Here is a 21,956-nt window from a genome sequence, read left to right on the forward strand (position 1 = left end):
CCTGGTGGCTCAGTCGGTAAAGAATCCGCCTGCAATGCAGGAGACCCAGGTTCTATCTCTCCATCAGGAAGATCCCCTGGAGAAGGAAATGGTAACCTACTCCAGTAGTCTTGCCTAGGAAACCCCATGGACAGAGGAGCTTGGTGGGCTATAGTCCATAGGGTTGTAAAGACTCACCATTTGCCCCACTTATGGGAGCTAGGCAAACCCTGGGAGGGGAAGAGCCAGCCCACCCAGCCACATGTGCCTCCCAGTTACCAGAATGAATGGAGAACTCGTTACCTAAATGAACGGCCTCTGACCAGACACAGACGGCTTGCTGGCTGCCACAGCGAGTGCTCATTGTATGAAGGCTCTGGCTGCTCCAGCAACATCAACCCCATCGTTCTCCCTCTGCCTCAGAACCCATCCTGGCAACCAGGATCCCTAAAATGATTTGAGTTTCTAAGGAATTTCTTAAATGTTTCAAGGGAAATGCAATTGAGGTTCTGATATCCCAGGCTTCAGGTATGGGGACAGGAGAGAGAAAGGATGACATTTTCTTAGCGTGTCGGATGCCTCTGAGATGACAGCATCCCATGACCAGCACCTCTCTTCCTCCTGGAGAGCACCCAGGTTTTTGGACAAGTTGCTTTGGGAATGACACTCACGATGAGTAAGGCTTGCCTTCTATTTAACAAATCATGGAGAGGTCACAAGCTTCCATTCCTCTCACCACCCACACAGCTTCACAGCAAGTCCACATTTATTTTATGTAGCTCAAGGCTTCCAACAAAATTTCTCAAAAAAGGATATTATCCAAGGAAACAAATGATATTCTTTCCTTGAGTTTGATATCACCATGAACTATTAGGATAGTTGATACTTTTTAATTAACTTTGTATTATGATGAAAGCCTTATAACAAATTTGTCCTTGGGACAATCTTAAGTAAACAGTACAGTACTGTTACCCATCTGTGCCCTGTTGTACATTCTGGAGCTCCAGAATGTTTTCATCTTGCATGACTGAAACTCTACCCGCATTGAACAACTCCCCATTTCTGCCTCCCCCCCAGACCCTGACAATTATCACTCTACTATATAGTTCGACTCTCTTAGGTACTTCATATAAGTGGAACACTAAAGTATTTGTCTTTTTGTGACTGGCTTCTTTCACTTTGGCTTCCCAGGTGGCGCTGGTGGTAAAGAACCCCCCTGCCAATGCAGGAGCTGTAAAAGTCACGGGTTTGATCCCTGGGCCAGAACGGTCCTCTGAAGGAGGACACGGCAACCCACTTAGCATAACGTCCTCAAGGTTCATCCATATTGTAGGACAGGATAGCTTTTCCTTCCTTTTTAAGGCTAAATAACACTCCATTGTGTATATATAGCACATTTTTTTTAATCCATTCATCCACTGATGGACATCTAGATTGTTTCCAAATCTCTGCTATTGTGAATGATCAGTGTGCAAATATCTCTTCAAGATCCTGTTTTTATCTTTTTCAGACATACACCAGGAAGTGGGATTGCTGGATCACACAGCAGTAGTTCTATTTTTGACTTTTTGAGGAATCTCTGTACTTTTTTCCATAGCAAGTGCATATTTTACAGTCCTACCAACAGGGCTTCAATTATTCTAATTTCTCTGCATCCTCACCAACACTCATTATTTTGTTTGTTGTTGTTTTGATAGCAACCATCTTAATGGGTGTGAGGGGGTATCTCATTGTGGTTTTGACTTGCATTTCCCTGACCATGTGCACATTGAGCACTGTTTCATGTGCTTACTGGCAATTTGCATATCTTCTTTGGAGAAATGTCTACTCAAGTCCTTTACCTATTTTTTTTATAATTGAGTAAGTTATTTTGTCATTGCATTGTAGGAGTTCTTTATATATTCTGGATATTAACCCCTTATCTAATATATGGTTTGCAAATATCTTTTTCCATTTGGTAGGTTGCCTTTTCACTGTTGTTTCCTTTGCTGCAACTTTTGAGTATTAAAATATTTACCAATTTGAGTTCTTTATAGTATAATGGGCTTTCCTGGTGGGTCAGACAGTAAAGAATCTGCCTGCAATGTAGCAGACCTGGGTTCAATCCCTGGTTGGGAAGATCCCCTGGAGAAGGGGAAAATCACTAAGCAACCTGCCTCTTCTACCTGAACTTTCAGGCTACACCCAGATTAAGCTGCCAAACAGCAGTGTTCCTCCAGGTACTGTTTACGGGTCATGCTGGAATCTTGCGGGGTGATGACATGCAGATTCCTGGGCACCATCTCTTACCTAATGAATCAGAATTTCTGGAAATGGCTTTGGGAATCTGCATTTGTAACAGGCTTTGCAAGTGACTTTTAGGCACATTAAAGTCTGAGAACCACAGCTAAATGATACACAGGAAAAATTCTCTCTGGAAATGGATCACTCCTAAATAAATTTCTATATTATATATGGCACTAGAACAAAGGAGAGAAAGGCATGGCAACCCACTCCAGTATTCTTGTCTGGAGTATCCCATGGACAGAGGAGCCTGGTGGGCTATCGTCAATGGAATCACAAAGAGTCGGACACAATTGAGGCAATCTAGCACGCAAAACAAAGGAATCGTGGGTAGCAAAATTAGGTTAGCCTGTACAGGGAAGATCTCAATGTCTCATGAGTAGCAGCTGCTGCCAGAACTTGCATCTCTTTTAATGTATGTTTCAGTCCCATTTACTGGGGAAAATTAATAAACATTTAAAGACTTCCTGACAAAATCCATTTCATCTGACCTATCACCTTCTAAATCCATCCACAGTGTCAAAATCATTACTTTAAAAAATTATTATAGTTCTCATCTATTCATTCACTTCATATCAACAGTTTGATTTATCAAACATGCATTGACTAATATGTGTCAGACACCATTTTTGGCCTCAAGGGACCTATAGTCTAGGTCAGTTCTGTCCAACAGAAATATACTATGAGCTACATTTGTTTGTTTATTTTAGACTTTTTGTGACATCGTGACTGTAGCTCATCAGGCTCCTCTGTCCATGGGATTTCCCAGGCATGGATACTGGAGTGGATTGCCATTTCCTTTTCCGGGGGATCTTCCTAACCCAGGGATCTAACCCATCTCCTGAACTGGCAGGTGGATTTTTTACTGCTGAGCACCAGGGAAGATCTTTATTAGCTACATAAATAATTTTAAATGACCTAACAGTCACATTAAAAAAATAAAAAGAATAAACCCATACATACACGGTCAATTAATTCATGACAAAGGAGACAAGGATATACAAGGAGGAAAGAACAGTCTCTTCAAAAAGTTGTGTTGGGAAAAGTGGAGAGCTATATACAAAAGAATAAAACTGGACTACTATCTCACATTATGTGCAAAAATAAATTAAAAATGGATCAAAGACTTAAATGTAAGACCTGAAACCATAAAACTAGAAGAAAACATGGGCAGTAATCTCCTTAATGTAGGTCTTGGCAATAACTTTTTGAATCTGACACCAAAAGCAAAAGCAGCAAAAGGAAAAATAAATAATGGCGACATCATCTTACTCAAAAGCTAATGTAAGGCAACCTACTGAATGGGAGAAAATATTTGCAAATCATATATCTGATATGGGGTAATATCCAAAATATATAAAGAACTCATACAACTCAGCAAAAACAAAACAATCTGATCTGAAGATGAGGAGAAGATCTGAATAGACATTTTTCTCAAGAAGACATACAGATGGCCAACAGGTACGTGGAAATATGCTAAATCATCAGGGAAATACAAATCAAAACCACAATGAGGTATCACCTCAAACCTGTCAGAATGGCTATTATCAAAAAGGCAAGAGATAGCAAGTGTTGGCAAGGATGTGGAGAAGAGAACCTTTGTGCACTGTTGGTGGGAATGTAAACTGGCATAGCCCCTAGAGAAAACAGTATGGTGGTTCCTTAAGAAATTAAAAATACAACTACCATACAATCTAGCAGCTCTACTTCTGATTATTTATCTGAAATGAAAACACTAACTCAAAAAGATATTTGCACCCCCATGTTCATTGCAGCCTTATTCATGATAGCCAAGATACAGAAACAGCCTAAATTTCCAGTGTCCACTGATGCCTGAACGGATAAATTGTAACATGTGTGTGTATACACATTCATATACATACAAACACGTATACATAAAAAATGGGATATTCCTGCTGCTGCTTGCTGCTGTTTAATCGCTAAGTCATGTCCGACTCTTTGTGACCCCATAGACTACAGCCCACCAGGCTCCTCTGTCCATGGAATTCTTCAGGCAAGAATACTGGAGTGGGTCAGGGGATCTTCCTGACCCAGGGATCGAACCCACATCTGCCTGGCAGGTAGATTCTTTACTACTGAGCCCCCTGGGAAGCCCTACTGGGATACTATTCAGACATAAAAAAGACTGAAACCTTGCCATTTGCAACAACATAAATGTACTTTGAGGGCATTACGCTCACTGAAATATATCAGATAGAGAAAGACAAATACATTCTAATCTCACTTATATGTGGAATCAAAAACAAACAAAAAACAAGCTCATATCAGATTGGTGGTTGCCAGAGGTGGGTGGTAAGTGGCTGGAGAAACGGGTGAAGGGAGTCAAATGTTAAAAAAAAAAAGGGCAAGTATAGACACCTCACCATAGAAGGTATACAAATGGGAATAAAATCATATACAAAGACACTGATAATAAGGGAATTATGAGAAAATAAATGCATTGTACATTAGGGAAAAGCAAATAGAACCAGCTATGAGATATCCTACACATCTTTTAGAATGGTTACATTCTAAACAAACACACAAAGTTGAAAATACCAATCCTAGCAAAGACTAACAGGAAAAGTCATTCATTAAAAAAAAAGTTAAAAGAAATGGTAAAAAAGTTTAAATATATTTTACTTCATGCAATATATCTTAAAACATTATTTCAACATGCAATCAATTTAAAAATTGCAAATTGTATATTTGCACTCATGATTTTCTATCAAGTCTGAAATCTTGTGTGCACTTTACATTGAAACTAGTGACATTAAATGCTCAAACGATACATGTGATTATTGGCTATAGTAGTAGACAAAGCAGGCTGAGCAGGAAAGACTGATGAATACAAACATAATTTCCAGATCCAGGAGACTCCTGACATTTGCAAGAGACACCTAAAGAAATCTTCATGTATCCCCAAATTTGTAAATTCTGCTGTAAAAATATCACTTGCCCTATAAAATAAAGTCTAAGAATAGCTAATACTTCAATTCATGATTCTGCACAGGAAGCTATTTCTCCACTTCTGCCACAAGGCACTTATGCAAGAAACCCCAAATAAATGGTTGTTAATAGCACAGAGACTTCCTCAAGTTCTACTTGTGGTCACCTTACCTTGGGAGATAGGCAATGAAGAGCAAGTATCAAGTTACTTCTGGACTCTGAGTCCCATGATAAGAAAAATAAAAGCACCAATATTGTTCAATTCAGCAGCACCTGACCGCATGGATGTTTGTGCCTCACTAAACTCTGTCTCCCCGAGGACAAAGCAGATGAACCAATAATAATTTAAGACCTACTCAAAGAAGCAGGGACCCATGAATTAACAGATCAATGAAAAGTGAGTTCCTAGTTCTGATGCAGCAACCCTGAGGGTGAAGGGATGAGTGAGTGAAGAGCAGGTTCTGTCTTTCAGACAAGTAATAAAGGGGAAAGATGTAGCCCTGCTCAGAGGTAGGACAGCGCTGAGGCCAGCAGCGACCCTGAGGCTGACAGCAAGACCACCAACCTAAGCTTCTGAAGACTCTCCCCGGCTGCACTCTGACGGGGTTGTGATGTCTCCAGCTCAGGCTCCAGCGTGCTCAGTCGCTCAGCTGTGTCTGACTCTTTGCAACCCCAAGGACTGTAGCCTGCCAGGCTCCTCTGTGCATGTGATTTCCAAAGCAAGAAGACTGGAGTGGGTTGCCATTTCCTGAGGCTCTAAGGCCAGGCATTCAAAACAGGAAGTGTCCTCAAATATACCCACGTGGCTGAGAGACCATCCTGCCACGAGGGGAAAACTGGACGAACAGGGAGGAGGGATATTTTGTTTACATTTTCTACAGGGTTCTGTGCAATCATTATGCCCATTCTCATCTCTGCTTTTCTTACATGCTTGGTGAGTTGACTCTTCAATTTTATCTACCCATGTGGACAGACCACAGCTGTCCCACTTGTTTCTATTTTCTATAGCTACTGAAAAGCCGTTCTGAACACACAGGTTGGCCAACACATATGCAAAAGTTTCTTCTGAATAACTTTAAGCTTCATAGAACACTAAAGCAAGCCTAGTTTAAGCAAAGTTTGATGCACTGCTCCAAAAGGAGTCAATTTTAGCTGCCTCAAATCCTGATACTGAATTCTCCTCCTTGGAAATGTAACATGCGTTAAGTATTTTCATTCCATACAGGCTGCCTTCAGCTGCACTGAACATTTATTCTGGCCCACAACCCTTTTCTAGGAGCTTAGGGAGTTTGCTGATGGCACTTCTGATTATATTTGAATTATGCAAAGAGTCTAAAATTCTTGAGCCAACCCTTACTCAGAGTAAAGGTAAAGATGAGTAGTTATATGTCACCAAACCAATACTCTCAACCCACAAAAACAGTAAGCTTCCTTTTGCCTCATGTTTCCTAACTGTGTCCTATTTCTTGCGCAGGTTTCATGTCTCAGATTAATTCCTTGTCCAACTTAAGCAATAGGTTTTTCTCCTCCCTTAGTGCGCAGGTTTTCTATTAGCTGGAGTCCTAGCTGAAGCTGAGTCCAGTATCGCCTTCTCCTTAATCTGCACTGAGCATATGGCGGATTCTCTTGAATTGCAGATCGGAACCACTGCCAAATTTGTCATTTGTCTAATTTATTCAAAGTCTCTATTTTCTAACTGAAAACTGTCACCATCTTAAAGCGCTTCATTCTGTTGTGCACATCAGCATTTAAACACACTTTGCAAGAGAACAGAACAGTCTTACAGTATACGTAGGTGCAGGGGGGTATGTCTGAATCATCCCATAGTAAGATCATTCATTCCCAAACACCAGCTTCATGGCACTACATGTCACCAAATCTCAGATGCAGATCTGTTCACACTGCAACATTCCTGAAGCTGGGATGTGTCCTACAATCGATACCTTGTCAACTGTTTGGTAGTCATTTTTCTTCTTCATGCAACATAAGATGGTGAAAGAGCTCATGAGCAATGAGTTCATATATCTGATGAAATACAGAATAATTCTTTAAAATTAAACCTCTATAAAATTACCCATCACTACCTGCCACAGGCTTTCGGGGCTACTTGTGTGTGAAAGTGAAGAGGAGAATCTTCACTTAGTCAGGGAGTGCCGAGCGCTTCCTGTGATGGGGAGTAAGTGTCACGGCAGGGGGAGGTGCCCAGGGTTAGAAGGAAAGAGAGGTCAGGGCACTGGGCTGACTTCCTACATGGCCCCTGGGCTGGGGTTCCAAGAATCAGTAGTTGCTGGCCAGGAGACGGGTAGGCATGTGTGTGGGTACGTGCGCTCGGTTGCCCGGTTATGTCCCATTCTTTGCGGCCCCATGGACTGTAGCCCGCCAGGCTCCTCTGCCCATGGGCTATCCCAGACAAGAATACAGACTGGCATGGGACGCCACATTTCCTTACTCCAGGGGGTCTCTCTGACCCAGGGATCGAACCCTCATCTCTTGCATCTCCTGTACTGGCAGGAGGGTTCTTTACCACTAGTGCCACCGAGGCAGCCTGCGGGTATGCTGGGAGGGTATTATTGCAGACAGCGGGAAAGCAAAGAGCAAACTGCTTCTGCAGTAGAACTGCATGGGGGTGTGTGTGTGTGTGTGCATGTGCACGCGCGCACACACTCAACCAACCATAAGCAGCTGTGCACCCCTGCAACGTTTAAGAACAAGCGCTGTGGCCGGGGACACACGGGGACACATGGGGACCAATCTCTGAAAGCACCTTTCGTCACTCTCCAGCATTTAGATACAGTTTGTAGCTCCTGGAGGGCAGACGTGTGACGCGGTTTATTTCACATGTAGAGATTACCTTCTGTGTCCTGTCTTTGCTAGAGAGTTCCTAACCGACTTTTCATAACAAATTTGGACACCTCTAGCAGGTCTCCTGGATTTAACTTCCCATTGCAGGGTACTAATTTATATAATTTTCTCCTCATTCCACCTTTCTGTTTTTTTCAGAGAACAATTTCATCTAGAACTACTACCAGTTTTCAATAGTTGGTTTTATTTCTCTGACATACAACCACAGAACTAATATAAATTGTATAATTTGGAATCTAAAGGTCGTTAAGAAACAACAGAACAAAGCCCCTTCCTTTTAAACTGGGGACCTGTGATCCAGAGAGGACAAAGCAAACTGGCTCCAGCACCAGGACTCAGACACAGGCTTCTGATGAATTGCCAAATGGACAGAAGAAATACACATTTGTCAGAGGTGCTAGGTACCATGTTAAAAAATAATGTTCCTCCTTCTTATTTTGCTCAATATATTTTTCATCTTTCCCCCCCAAAAGTTTATCTCTAGTCACATTCTCTTGGGCTTCTTTGGTGGCTCAGACGGTAAAGGATCCCCCTGCACTGTAGGAGACCTGGGTTTGATCCCTGGGTTGGGAAAATGCCCTGGAGAAGGAAATGGCTACAACCTCCAGTATTCTTGCCTGGAAAATTTCATGGACAGAGGAGCCTGGTGAGTTACAGTCCATGGGGCTGCAAAGAGTTGGACGCTACTGAGGAACTAACACTTTCACCCTTTTCTCATGTCTAGGAAGATTCTTAGAATTCCCCACATACAGAAGGAAAAGTGTTTTAAGTATAAATGTTTAAATAGTTTCAGTAGAAATGGGGAGGAAAAACTAAAGCAATTCCTCCAGACGTAACTAACTGCATTTATTATTATTATTTCAATATTGATTCATCAAAATGTGTTCACATATAGTTGAGAAAAAGGGTTCCCTGTGGAGGGTGGGAACTTGAATCATCTTCTATCCCTTCAAAAGCCAAACATTAAAGTAATGTGATTCTGACTAGTTTTTATGGGTGTTTCTCCTATGTCTCAGATATCACCCAGCTTTCCTTTTCAGATTTTGATAAGGTTATGACTACTTGAGTATTCCACAGAACTTTAAATGGGTTCTGTTTTCAGTTGAGTTTGAGTCTCCTGCAAATGATTTTTGACATTTCATAAATTCACAAGCAAATGTGAAACACCATCATGATTTAATTTTATGAGTCATGCTTTAATTTTGTGAGTCAGCAAATCTTATGGGAGGAAAGCAGAATTCTAACCGTATTCAAGGCAGCTAAAAGATGGATGACTTTCCATTTAAACCCTACATGTGCAAGTCTCTATTAAAATTTGCATTTTTGTTAATGAATTGTGGCTTAGGATATTGTTAAATGATCATTCATGTTTCAAAACAGCTCAAGTATTATATCCAGGCATTAACTAAGCTTTAATAACTCCCTAACTCTATTAAAATCATATCCTGAAGTAAATATTTCCAATGCCAATATAACTTGTCTCCCAATATTCTGCTTAGTATAAAATAAAAGCCTGTAAGCCCATGATCATGATACAAGCTTATCCCTCTTCCACTTGTGTGCCAAATCATTTCAGTTGTGTCTGACTCTTTTGCAACCCTGTGCAATCACCAGGCTCCTCTGTGCATGGGATTCTCCAAGTAAGAATACTGGAGTGGGTTGCTGTTTCCTACCCTAGGGCATCCTCCCGACCCAGGATCAAACCCTGATCTTTTATGTTTCCTGTTTTGGCAGGCGGGTTCTTTACCACTAGTGTGACCTGGGAAGTCAAACTGAAGCATGGCTTGCTCATCTTACACTTGGCTTAACTGTAAAATAGTAGATGAAGCTAGCTGACATCTAGGTTGCCCTTATTCACAAAACCATAAAGCTGATTTTAATTATTTTTCAGAGGATGAGCTTCCCTCGTAGCTCAGCTGGTAAAGAATCCACCTGCAATGCAGGAGACCCCAGTTCAATTCCTGGGTTGGGAACATCTGCTGCAGAAGGGATAGGCTACCCTCTCCAGTATTCTTGGGCTTCCCTGTGGCTCAGCTGGTAAAGAATCTGCCTGCAATGCAGGAGATCTGGGTTCAATCCCTGGGTTGGGAAGATCCCCTGGAGAAGAGAAAGGCTGCCCACTCCAGTGTTCAGGAGAATTCAGGACTATACAGTCCATGGGGTAGCAAAAGGTTGGACACGACTGAGCGACCTTCACTTAAGAGAAAGCTTAGAGATAATGAACACAACATGTTCCTTTTTAAAGATGAGGAAATTGGGTTTCTGGAAATAGAGACTTCTTGGAGGTCAGGTTAAAGATCAAGTTTTCATGGAGGAATTCTAGGTCCAAAACACTAGTCAGCCAGTTAGCAACCTCATGTTTTCCTGAGTCTCTTCCTCTCTTCTAAGAGATGTCTCTCAAAGGAATATATCAAATACAGCATCTCATACTTAAAGAAACTTAAAAAAGCTAATGTATTTTCTAAAAGGCTTTCATCTTTAATATTAATTTTAGTTAAAAATAATACGGCCCCATGAAAGAAACTAAAAACAAAATAACCCCCAAACTCAAATTGCTCAGAAGGGGCATGATCTAGGTCTTGCTATTTTTTCTCTTGCTTACAACCCTGCTTGTTTAGGAGAATCAAAGGTGAATTTTGTGCTGTGACAAAAATCATGATGGCAATAACAAGGCTGGCCCTGAAAAAAACCTCAAGGGAATCTACAAGAGCAAATAATATGAAATGGAGTAGAAGACTGGAAATAGAAAAAGAACAAATAGTGTATCTTTGCTAAAGGAAGGATTTTTTTTAAAGACCTTGCTGTATAAATTATATACTCACCTTTGACTTTATTTAGTTTGGTATATGCAACTTGCAAATGCAATTTAGCAAATGGATTTTAATCTCTGGTATTTATAGTGCCTTTTCTGTAAAAGCTTAACCTCACAAGGTGAACAATGAAGGAACACACTACTCAAAGGTTCCAATCAACTTCTGTCAAGAAATACTAGACTCTATGGGACTTCCCTGGTGGTCCAGTGACTAAGACTCTATGCTCCCAATGCAGGGGACCTGGATTCAATCCCTGGTCAGAGAACTAGATCCACATGCTGCAACCAAGAGTTTGCATGCCGCAACTAAAGAACTCAAGAGCTGCAACTAAGACCCAGTGCAGCCAAATATATAAATTAAAAAAAAAAAACAAGAAATACTAGACCCTTAACTGCCAGCACACAGCATCATTAAATGATGGGAATACATATTTTCTTTAAATTTTAACACTGTATTTTATAACTGGGATACAATTTTTTGAAAAATTAATCTTAGATAAACTAATTTTCTCATCCAAGACTGTGTTATCCAATACATCAGCCACTAGCCAAACATGGTTATTGAGCAGCTTGGAAATATGGCTAGTTTGAATACAGATATGCTTTCAAGTAAAACACACAGTATATTTTGAAGACTTAGTAATCCCACAAGTAAAGTGTCCAATAAGAAATTTATATTTCATACTTATTTATATTTTATGTTGCTAAAATTATATGTACTTTATATTGATTTATGTATGTATACTTAAAATTTATATAGTTATGTTGCTATATTATATATAAATATATTTATGTTATGTTACAAATTACATTTATATTTATTTATATTTTATATATGTATTTTTATATTTTATGTTGAAATAATATTTTGGATGCATTAAATAAATATATTATCTAATTTTCTCTGCTTCTTTTTCATTGTTTCAATGTGCCCACTAGAATGTTTTAAATTACAAATGTGGCTGCCCTTACATTTTTATTACATAGCTTTGGTCTAAGGCATTAAGCAAAGCAGTAAAGAGCCAAAAATTAATTTTCAGGTCACCAATATTCTATACAGATATAGATATTTTTATAGAGTTTTCTCCCCAGAATCTCTCTGACAATTACACTGTCATATATACATCATTATAAAAATAAAATCTCACTTATATTTGTATATGTACATAAACTATATATATGTGTGTCTGTGTATATATGTATACATAGTCTTTTTAAATGACCTACAATATGGTGTTTTAAAATGACCTACAATCTGCATTTTCACAATAAACTGCTTTAAAAAGATCAAACTCTATATGTAAAATACTCTCTCTTTAAAATCAGATTTATAAAAATGATTTAGTGAAGTGGATGAACTACCATTAGATCATCAAAAGTGAGAAGATAAATCAATCACTCTCTCACTACACACACACACAAAAGCACACATATAAACACCTACATATATAAAATGCATGCATATATTTATAAATGAAATATACATAATTCATATACAAATATGAATGGTCAAGAATATTATAAGTGTGAAGGAAGACAAAAATATGAATGCAGTGATGACACCTCTATGAAATTACACATAAGCACAATGTCAACAATCAGAACAATCTGCAAGACACTAGCGTTTATAAAGCTCTTGTTCTTTAAGGTTACATTCACAATTTAAAGCTTCTTACAGAAATGATCAAGTAATTTCTTAGGCCTCCACAGGTCACTCAGAGGTAGCAGAGGACTTACAGATCATTCAGTCCTATCTTCTCCTTTCAGAGATGAGCTAACAGAGACCCAGAACAGAAGAAAACGTCCGAAGGCATAGAGTAAGCCTTTTTCATTAGTTTTAAATTACTGAAACACACAGACACCAGTATGTTGTTTATAAAATGTCTACGCTGTGCACAGGTCCTGTGAATAAACCAGCATGAACTCCTTTCTTTGGAAACGGCACAGATTCAAGGACTTTCTTTGGTGAAGTAGTGGTCCCTGAATCATGTTGGAGTTTGGGCTAGCTTAAGGGCAAAGCGGCACTCGTGGTAAAGAACCACCTGCCAATGCAGGAGACATAAGAGACGTGGGTTTGATCCCTGGGTCAGGAAGATCCCCTGGAGAAGGCAATGGCACCCCACTCCAGTACTCTTGACCAGAAAATCCCATGGACAGAGGAGCCTGGTAGGCTACAGTCCATGGGGTGGCGAAGAGTCAGACACGACTGAGCAACTTCACTTTCACTTTTCACTTTGATGCACTGGAGAAGGAAATGGCAACCCACTCCAGAGTTCTTGCCTGGAGAATCCCAGGGACGGGGGAGCCTGGTGGGCTGCCGTCTATGGGGTCGCACAGAGTTGGACATGATTGAGGCGACTTAGCAGCAGCAGCAGCAAGAGCAAGGGGCCAGGGGGCACTAGTGGTACAGAACCACCTGCCAATGCAGGAGACATGAGATGTGGGTTTGATCCCTGGGTCAGGACGATCCTCTGGAGAAGGCAATGGTAATCCACTCCAGTACTCCTGCCTGGAAAATTCCATGGACAGAGGAGCCTGGTGGGCTACAATCCACGGGGTCCCACAGAGTCAGACACGGCTGAAGCAACTTAGCATGCACACACAAGAGCAGGGGATGAAGGCAGCCTAGGAAGGGGAGGGAGATGCAAGAGGAAGACCTTCAACTAAAAGTCAACAGTAAAGGGAAGCAGAGGGAGAGAGCTCTGTGTTTTCATGTACCTTGATTAGCAGACCCACCCTTGCCTAAAGTGGATCATCTGGTTGGTGTTATCCAAGAACTAATAAAAGATCTCTTTTCCAGGTTATTGCTACTTTCTTAGGGAAGAGGTTGACTGAAATAAGTAACAGCAGTAGAACTGCTTTACTAATATGAATTATTAATCATTATTAATAACAAATCAGGCACAAGACCAGTTTTTCTGGTGGGAATCAGGAAAGACAGGACCATTGGGCATACACGTGGTAAGGCAGGAAGAACAAGCAGAAAGAACCACCAGGAAGTATCCCAAAGGCGCAGGGCTTCAGGTCAGGCGTGCAGACAAGAGAGAAGCAGGAAGCAGAAAGTGGGCAGTGGTTTGGCACCGGTGCAAGTTTACCTACTTCACGATGACGCCCGTGCTGCCTATGGCAATGCTGAGGAAAAGGCATGAGATCCAAGGTCACTCAGCTCCTGGCCTCCAGGGAGCAGGAGGCAGGAGGAAACGCCCCAGGAGGACGATGCCCAGGCTCCCTCCTCACGCTCTATGGGGAATCATGGCCCTGGGCACTGCACTGGGTCCTTTCTTTCACAGCTTCCTCTCCTCATCACCACTACTCATTTTTGGGGGACATCCAGCGCCATGACTATGCCCACTGCTGTTCCTTCCTCTTCACAAGGGACCGGCCTCACCCTCTTGGCCCTTCCCACCTTATTCCATCTATTATTCCTTCTCTTTCAAGTCAATCAACCTCCCTTTCTGCCTTCAACCCATATTCTTCAACCTCTTTCTTCCTCCAGTCAGCATCCTCTTCCTTCTCTTCACAGAGGGAGTTCTTCTAAGCCCACACAGCGTGCTTCCTTGCTCCACCACACCAGAGGAAGGTTTTCACTGTGAGCCCAACTAAGGTCCTTCTCTCACTCGGCCTTTGACTAGGCTCCCCTTCCTCTATTGCTCAGTAAACACTCTCTACACTTTTGCAACTTTTCAGCTTCCTTTGTTGGCTCCTTTCCCTCTATGTGTGCACCTCTTGAATATCAACGACCTGCAAGGTTCCAGGACTTCCCAGGTGGTTCAGTGGGAAAGAATCTGCCTGCCAATGCAGAAGACCCGGGTTCGATCCCTGGGTCGGGAAGATCCCCTAGAGGATGGAATGGCAACCCACTCCAGCATTCTTGCCTGGAGAATCCCATGGGCAGAGGAACCTGGTGGGGCTACAGCGCATGGGATCGTAAAGAGTCGGACATGACTGAGTGACTAAATAACAAAAAGGTTCCAACCTTGGCTGTCTTCTATTACACTCTACTTGCTCTCTCTAGCTGATTTAACTCTCTTCTGGGGCTTCGATCAACAGCTGTATGACTTCTAAAATTAAACCCCTCTCCAGAGGCTACAGTGGGAGGATCAAAATGTAGATCTGGCACTCTGGGGTGTGTGTGTGTGTGTGTTTGTGTGTGCACGTGTGTGTGTGTACATGCTCAGTCATGTATGACTCTTTATAAATGTGGATCTGGTGCTCTGGCATGTGTGTGTGGGTTGTGTGTGTGTGTGTGTACGTGCTCAGTGGTGAACGACTCTCTGCAACCCCATGGACTGCAGCCCCGCCAGGCTCCTCTGTCCATGGGATTCCAAAGGCAAGAATACTGGAGTGGGTTGCCCTTCTCTTCTCCAGGGGATCTTCCCGACCCAGGGATCGATCCCGTGTCTCCTGCATTGCAGGTTGATTCTTTACAATCTGAGCTGCAAGGGGAGCCCCCTGGCACTCTGGAGAGGGGTTTTAAATCGCCAACTCCCTCTGGTCATCTTCACGGTCATCCAATAGGCACTTCAAATTCAGCACTTCTAAAACTAAAATTCTCTCTCCATCTCCACCCCCTCAATTTTTCTCCTTCCTGTGGTCCCAGTGCTAATTACTAGCAGGAAATCTACTGAGTGGCCAAGTTGGAAACTTGACTTCTCATCTTTTGTAGCCAGTCTCCCAGTCCTCTTCATCCTACCTCCTAAAAAGCTACTAAACACATCTCCTCCTTTTAGATTCACAGTCAGGGCTTAGTCTAGGCCTTCAGAGGCAAAACCATCCTTGTATCTACCCTTTCTAATCTTTTACACCATTGTCTGAACTCTTTGTATAACATGCAAATCCTGCTAATGCAGGAGACATGGGTTCAATCCCTGTGTTGGGAAGATACCCTGGAGGAGGAAATGGCAACCACTCCAGTATTTTTGCCTGGGAAATCCCATGGACAGAGGAGCCTGGTGGGCTAGAGTCCACGGGGTTGCAAAGAAGTGGACACGACTCAATGACTAAACAACAACTTAATCTTACCTCAAGACTCTCCTCAAATATCACCTCCTCAGTGAAGTCTTCCCCAAACCAACACCTGTGCTCCTTCTCCCCAGGGGCCTCCCACTCCTGCCCTCCCCACTAGAGAATTAACTGCCCCACACCAATGCTGGTGGTGCCCTGCAGTCCCATTATTCTCCTGCAATGAGCTGATTACATCTGCATCCCCCCCAAAAAACACACACACACACACATACTAGCCCTTCCCAGGTGGCTCAATAGTTAAAAAATCCAATGCAGGAGATGCAGGTTTGATCCTTGGGTCGGGAATATCCTCTAGAGGAGGAGATGGCAACCCACTCTAGTATTCCTGCCAGGAAAACCCCAAGGACACAGAAGCCGGGCAGGTCCACGAGGTCACAAAGAGTCCGACACGACAGAGCGCGCATGCGCGCCCCTGCACTGGCCTGGAAGTCCTTTGAGGAGAGGAGTCCTAACTGGTTCATCTTTGCCTCCTTACACCAAGCACAGAATCTGAAACACAGCAGGCCTTCAGTAAACATGTGCTGGATAAAGGGCAATAACTACGTGCTGCCCTCTACGCGTGTGAAGCCCTGAGCAGAGTCCCGCCAATATCAGAAGGGCATATGGCCCATTTTGCAAGTGAGAAACAAAGGTGAAATCATTTGCCCAAAGTCAACAACTAGTAAATGAAAGGCTGCTTTTGACTTGCAAAATCCTGTTTTTAAGCACTCCACTCTACTCCTGGACCAAAGGGTTGGATAATGGGCTTGTTGTTAGTTCGTTGTTCAGTCGCTGAGTTATGTCTCTTTTGTGACCTCATAGACTGTAGCCCACCAGGCTCCTCTGTCCATGGGATTTCCCAGGCAAGAACACTGGAGTTTGTTGCCATTTCCTTCTCAGGGCATCTTCCCAACCCAGAGCTCTAACCCTGGTCTCTTGAGTGTCCTGCATTGGCAGGCAGATTCCTTACCACTGAGCCACCAGGGAAGCTCGGATAATGGGCTCAGCTTCTGTACAGAAACAATCTCTCCTATCACAGGCTCAGGTGCTGTTACTCCCAAACCCGTAGCTTCCATCATGCTTATACACAACAAAACCTTGCTGAAGACTCCTGGCGGCTCTCAGGGTTCTTACCAAGAAGAACAGGGCGTGCCAAGTAGCTCCTTGGTCCCTGGTCTAGGATGTACTATCAAAGAAACATGCAGAGAAGGCTGAATTTCCCCTAAGTACCATTAGGTTTTCATGCCCTATTCTGGGAACAGAGCAGTGGGTGTGAGAGATCATGATGCTGGTGAGCAATGGGATGGATTTTAATGTGTGGTCTGGGAAAGCAGCTGCAATACTTTATAATCACTTCTTGCACAAATACTCTCACCACAGAATGAGAAGGGCCTACCACTCTCAAGTCTAGACTCTCAGGGTTAGCAATATACCATTATCTATACACTCATTGGTCATCACTGAATATAGATACCTCACATATCCAACCCCATGGTAATTCATTGCATTGTCTTTTTCAGGCATCCTCTTTCAATTCTATGTACTTTCTGTAAAATGTCTTCTAAAAATGACCCCTTTACTTTCCTCTAATTCTAATAGCTTTCTAACATCAGTCCCTTATTTTCTACTAATATTTCCACCAGCTCTCCATGACTGTACACCACAAACTGAAACGGGTCCTCTGCTTACCCTGATTAATACACTTAAGCCTCTCAGCTCACAGGTGATCAAACTTGCCCAAGGTCATTCGGACAGTAAGAGGCATACATGCACACTGGGTTCCAGGCAAGAGGACTATTTGCCGGTATTCCCTCCCTTGGTACACCTGGGTACTGCATGGGAAACTCTCTCTCCACTCATCACCTTCTCTGACCTGCCAAATTCTTATTGGTCCTTTAAGGCTTAACTCAAGGGTCACCCCCTCCTTGAATCTTCTCAGTTTTCTCTGCCCTCCGCCCCACCTGGGTTGGGTGTCTCTGCCCTGGGCTTCACCTCTCCCTACGTTTCCTGAAATGTAATCGTCACCTGACCCATTGATCTCCCTCCCTAGGCTGCAGGCTTCTCCAGAGCAGTGAAGGGTCTGGGTCTTGTCTTGGGATTCGCAGTACCAGAACGAGGCATGGCACATGACGCACACAGCAAACGCTTGCTGAGAACTGAGCGCTGACCCCTCTTCTCTGATTTGGCCGAAGGTCTGATGAATGACATCATCTAACCAGCAGCAGAGACTCCTCATCATGAGCAATGCCATTGTCTCCCCTTTCCACAAACTCATCCTCTCACTAGGTTTACAATGGGACAAGTAGCTACTATGAGTTGAGGAACTAACACTTCTCAGGCACCAACATGAATGCTCTGTGCACGGTATGCTTATCCTGGCGACACTGTCCAGGGGACGTCATCCTCATTTTATGGCTGAAGCTCAAAATCAGTTACTTATCCTAAGTAATTGGCCGCGAGTCACACAGAAGGAAGGCTTTGTTTTAAAAGTGTGTGTAGAACACCTTAGAGTCATCTGTGTCCTGGAGAGATTCACTGAAATTTGAAATTACTTCAGGGCCTTAATTTGGATGCTAGAGTCGTGGAAGCATGGTCAACTATGATTTATAGAGGATCAGGCAGTTCTACCATATGCATTATCCACAGCAGCAAATCATGGTCATAGTCCTAATTTTCCTAAGCAGATAGATAGGGATTTATAACACCTATTTACCTCAAAGGGAATTGAATATCAAAGGTCGTATCTGCCAACATGCTTTGTTAAAGAAGAGGGCAGAAGCCCATCTTAGTATACTCTGCTGCATAAAAAGCTAGGTGCAGTGTTTCTCAAAGACTGGGCTTCCCAGCTCACTGGTAAAGAATCTGCCTACCATTTGTGCAGATGCAGGAGATCCAGATTTGATCCCTGGGTCAGGAAGATCCCCTGGAGAAGGAAATGGTAACCCACTCCAGTATTCTTGCCTGGGAAATCCCATGGAGAGAAGAGCCTGGTGGACTACAGTCCATGGGGTCACAAAGGCTCAGACACCACTGAGTGAGCATGTTCTCAAAGATCAGTGGGAGAAGCCTAGGCATCAGAGCTACCTGATGGGAGCTGCCTGGCCGGGAATCCACACTTAACAAGCCCCCAAATGATTCTATCAGACAGAAAAGTTTAATAAATGCCAGGTTAGGACAATGCTTCTCTAACTTTAATGTACATAGGACTCACTTGGGGATCTTGTTAAGATGAGATTCTTATTCAGTGGACATGTGGTCGGGGGAGGGTGGGTTGAGATTCCACCTGTCTTAGAAGCTCTCAGGGAGGTCAACGTTGCTGGTCCATGGATCACATTTGAGCGGGAGGGGTTTAGAAGGTCTACCCCTAATGGAACAAATTAGCTTTGCTTTATTCCTCAACCACAGGCTGCACTGCCCAACTTGAGGGAGGATGCCATAAAGCCCAAATTCTCAGGATTGGTACAAAATCACCGCAACAACTCAAAACCAACTGGAATGCGTTCTCTATCATGAGCGAAAGGCAGCAGCATCCTTCTCAGATATAGACAGCACATATGTTTAGCATGTGAAAGAATAATTAAGTTACTATTACTTGAGTCCTGCTGTGTGTGTGTGCTCAGTCCTGTCCAACTCTTTGTGACCCCACAGACTGTAGCCTGCAAGGCTCCTCTGTCCATGGGATTCTTCAGGCAAGAATACTGGAGTGGGTTGCCATTTCCTTCTTCAGGGGATCTTCCTGACCCAGGGATCAAATTGCGTCTCCTGCATCGGCAGGCAGATTCTTTACCACTAGCACCACCTGGGAAGCCCAACTTGAGTCCTATTTACTGTGAAAGTCATTATATATATGTCTGTCTGTGTGTGTGTGTGTGTGTGTGTGTGTGTGTATAAATGTAAGGTGGATATTCCTGCTCTATAGATAAGCAAATAAGGACCTGGAAAGCTGAAATAACTTGCTCAAGGTCACGTGGCTAATTATGTGCTGCAGCTGGGGCTCCAATCCTGCTCCACTGGGATCCAAAGCCTGTCCTTGCCCATTGTCCACGGTGCTAGATATGACAGTGATATAAAATGTGACAGCCTGAGCGGGGGGAGGGGGAATGTTCCTCCTATACTGGTATTTGAGTTTAAAGGCTTTACTGAGGCAGATTCTGGATGGGGGTGAAGAAGGGGAAAAGGTGAATTAATCAGTGATCTATGTTGCCTCATGGACATAAACATACAGATAGCACCCTTGTCCATGGTTCCCATAAATCTGAAAGTGCAGATGGAATAAAAAGGACATTAGCAGCCAGTGCACTGATCCTAAATGTTCCCACCCCACCTCAGGTTTCCAGACGTACAGCTCAACCAATAAAGAGGAAGAATTCTTCCTGATCCTTGTGGCCTATTAACTTCACCACTTTCTCCTGAAGGAGGTTTCTGTAACTTAAAAGTTCACACGGAAACCGGCTGACCCTGCCATGTCACTTCACAGTTGCCACACATCTCTTTCTCTGATAAACCTGCTGGCACCTGAAAAAAAAAAAAAAAAGTACTCTCTAGTCAAATACACTGAAAATGCAGCAGTTTTGAAGGTTTTTTGAGTAACAAAATTTTCTGTGTTTTTCATAAGGCTGACGTGGAGAGAAATGCATGGCAATAAAGATGCTCAGAGAAAGCAGTCAGATAGGTACAAAGGTGGATTAAATGAAGGAAAGAGCTATATAATGAAGTTGCCAGGCATTTACCATCCGGTATCTTTAGCAGTTAATGCCCCATTAGGTTGAGTGTCCACAATTAGCTTTTCAGCCTTGGGTCTCTCCACTATTATAATTAGTATTCACCAGCTTAACTGTCGTTTTCTAAAGGTTCATCTATAATAGCAGTACAACTCTTTACCTATTTGATGGAAAAAACGATACAACTAGAAAGCTACATCTCCTTAAACTAGATATATATGGCAGTCTAAAACCAAAGAATTTTGCCCCTATGGTATGTATTCTCACACGATGTTTCAAAAATAAAGACTTAAACCTAAAACAAACAAACCAAAAAACTGACTTGAAAACTTACTTAAAAGTAAAAAAAAAAAAAAAAGTGTGTGTTTTGAACAGAAGGTAAGAAACAGAATCTGGACCACTGATTTCAAACCAGTAGGCATTTCCTATTTCATTCCCTCAGCTCAGAGAACAGTTCAGCTCTCAGAAAAACCGAACTAAAGGTCCTCAGAAACCAACTTGGTATTTTTCTGGCGAGTTTTTACTGAAATGTTTGGACATGAACATGTTTGCAGTGAGTCATAATTTATAGGAATTAATGACCAATGCCTTCTGTGCTTTTCTTCCTACATTCAATATCATTTTCAAACGATCTGGTAGTACATTTTCCAGGCCCTGATAATTTTTACAGGGTTACCAGATCTCAGATACTAAGGCTGCCACCAGCACCCTTTCTCGTGATAATTTTTTTATGGTATCTAGGAGAGAACCCCATTCCCTTTCTAAACTATATGCCTTTCGCCAGGGAAAAGGCGCACGCACCGTTTTTAAGATGCCCAAAGAGAAGCTGAGGGGCCTTCAGGGGCACGCCAAGTCAGAAGGCAACGGGAAAGGTTAATGGACAGTCGCTCTGGGCAAAGGCAGACGTAATAACAGGATATGTTCGTTTCTAGAGGAAGCAGGAGAGCCGCGAGGCAGGAAAGGCGGCGTCAGCGGCACCCAAAGGAAACGGGCGCGCGGGGGTTCGCGGGGACCTGGCCTGCTTAGGGGGTCCCGCTCCAGTCCGGTCCGAGGCTCGGAGCACCTCACCCGGGGAGGGGGGACGGGCTCCACCTCAGGCCTCCTGGTACGAGTGCTTCTGGTGCTCCCTTCCACCTCCGTCAAAGATGGGGAATGGGGAGAAGGGAAAAAGCCGAACACCGGGGGCTGCGGCAGGTGAACTCGGCAACAAGTCAAGTCCCGGCCCAGGAGGGACCGCGGGGTCCCGGGGCCGGCAGGGCCGGGGAGGCGAGGCCCGGCGCGGGCGGGGTGCGCGGGAGGGGGAAGGGTGCCGCCGACGCGGAGTCCAGAGCTGCGGCCGGAGTCGG

General features: G+C 43.2%; 1 protein-coding gene across 16 annotated transcripts in view; it reads right to left on the bottom strand.

Annotated features, from left to right (window-relative positions):
• ICA1 (islet cell autoantigen 1) overlaps positions 1–21,956 on the bottom strand; it is a 159,871-nt gene that overhangs the window by 137,148 nt on the left and 767 nt on the right. For 3 of the 16 annotated variants that reach the window (XM_043871761.1, XM_043871764.1, XM_043871756.1), the window contains exon 2: positions 20,214–20,404. The exons of 10 other annotated variants lie outside the window; for them this stretch is intronic. The gene's annotated coding sequence lies outside the window, so the exon portion shown is untranslated. Of the gene's footprint in view, positions 1–282; positions 427–5,776; positions 6,048–20,213; positions 20,405–21,956 lie in introns of those variants that run through there. 3 more of the 16 variants (XM_043871757.1, XM_043871760.1, XM_043871766.1) reach the window with 3 other exon arrangements.

The sequence above is a fragment of the Cervus elaphus genome, chromosome 18 (assembly GCF_910594005.1).
Source record: "Cervus elaphus chromosome 18, mCerEla1.1, whole genome shotgun sequence".
Lineage (NCBI taxonomy): Eukaryota > Metazoa > Chordata > Mammalia > Artiodactyla > Cervidae > Cervus > Cervus elaphus.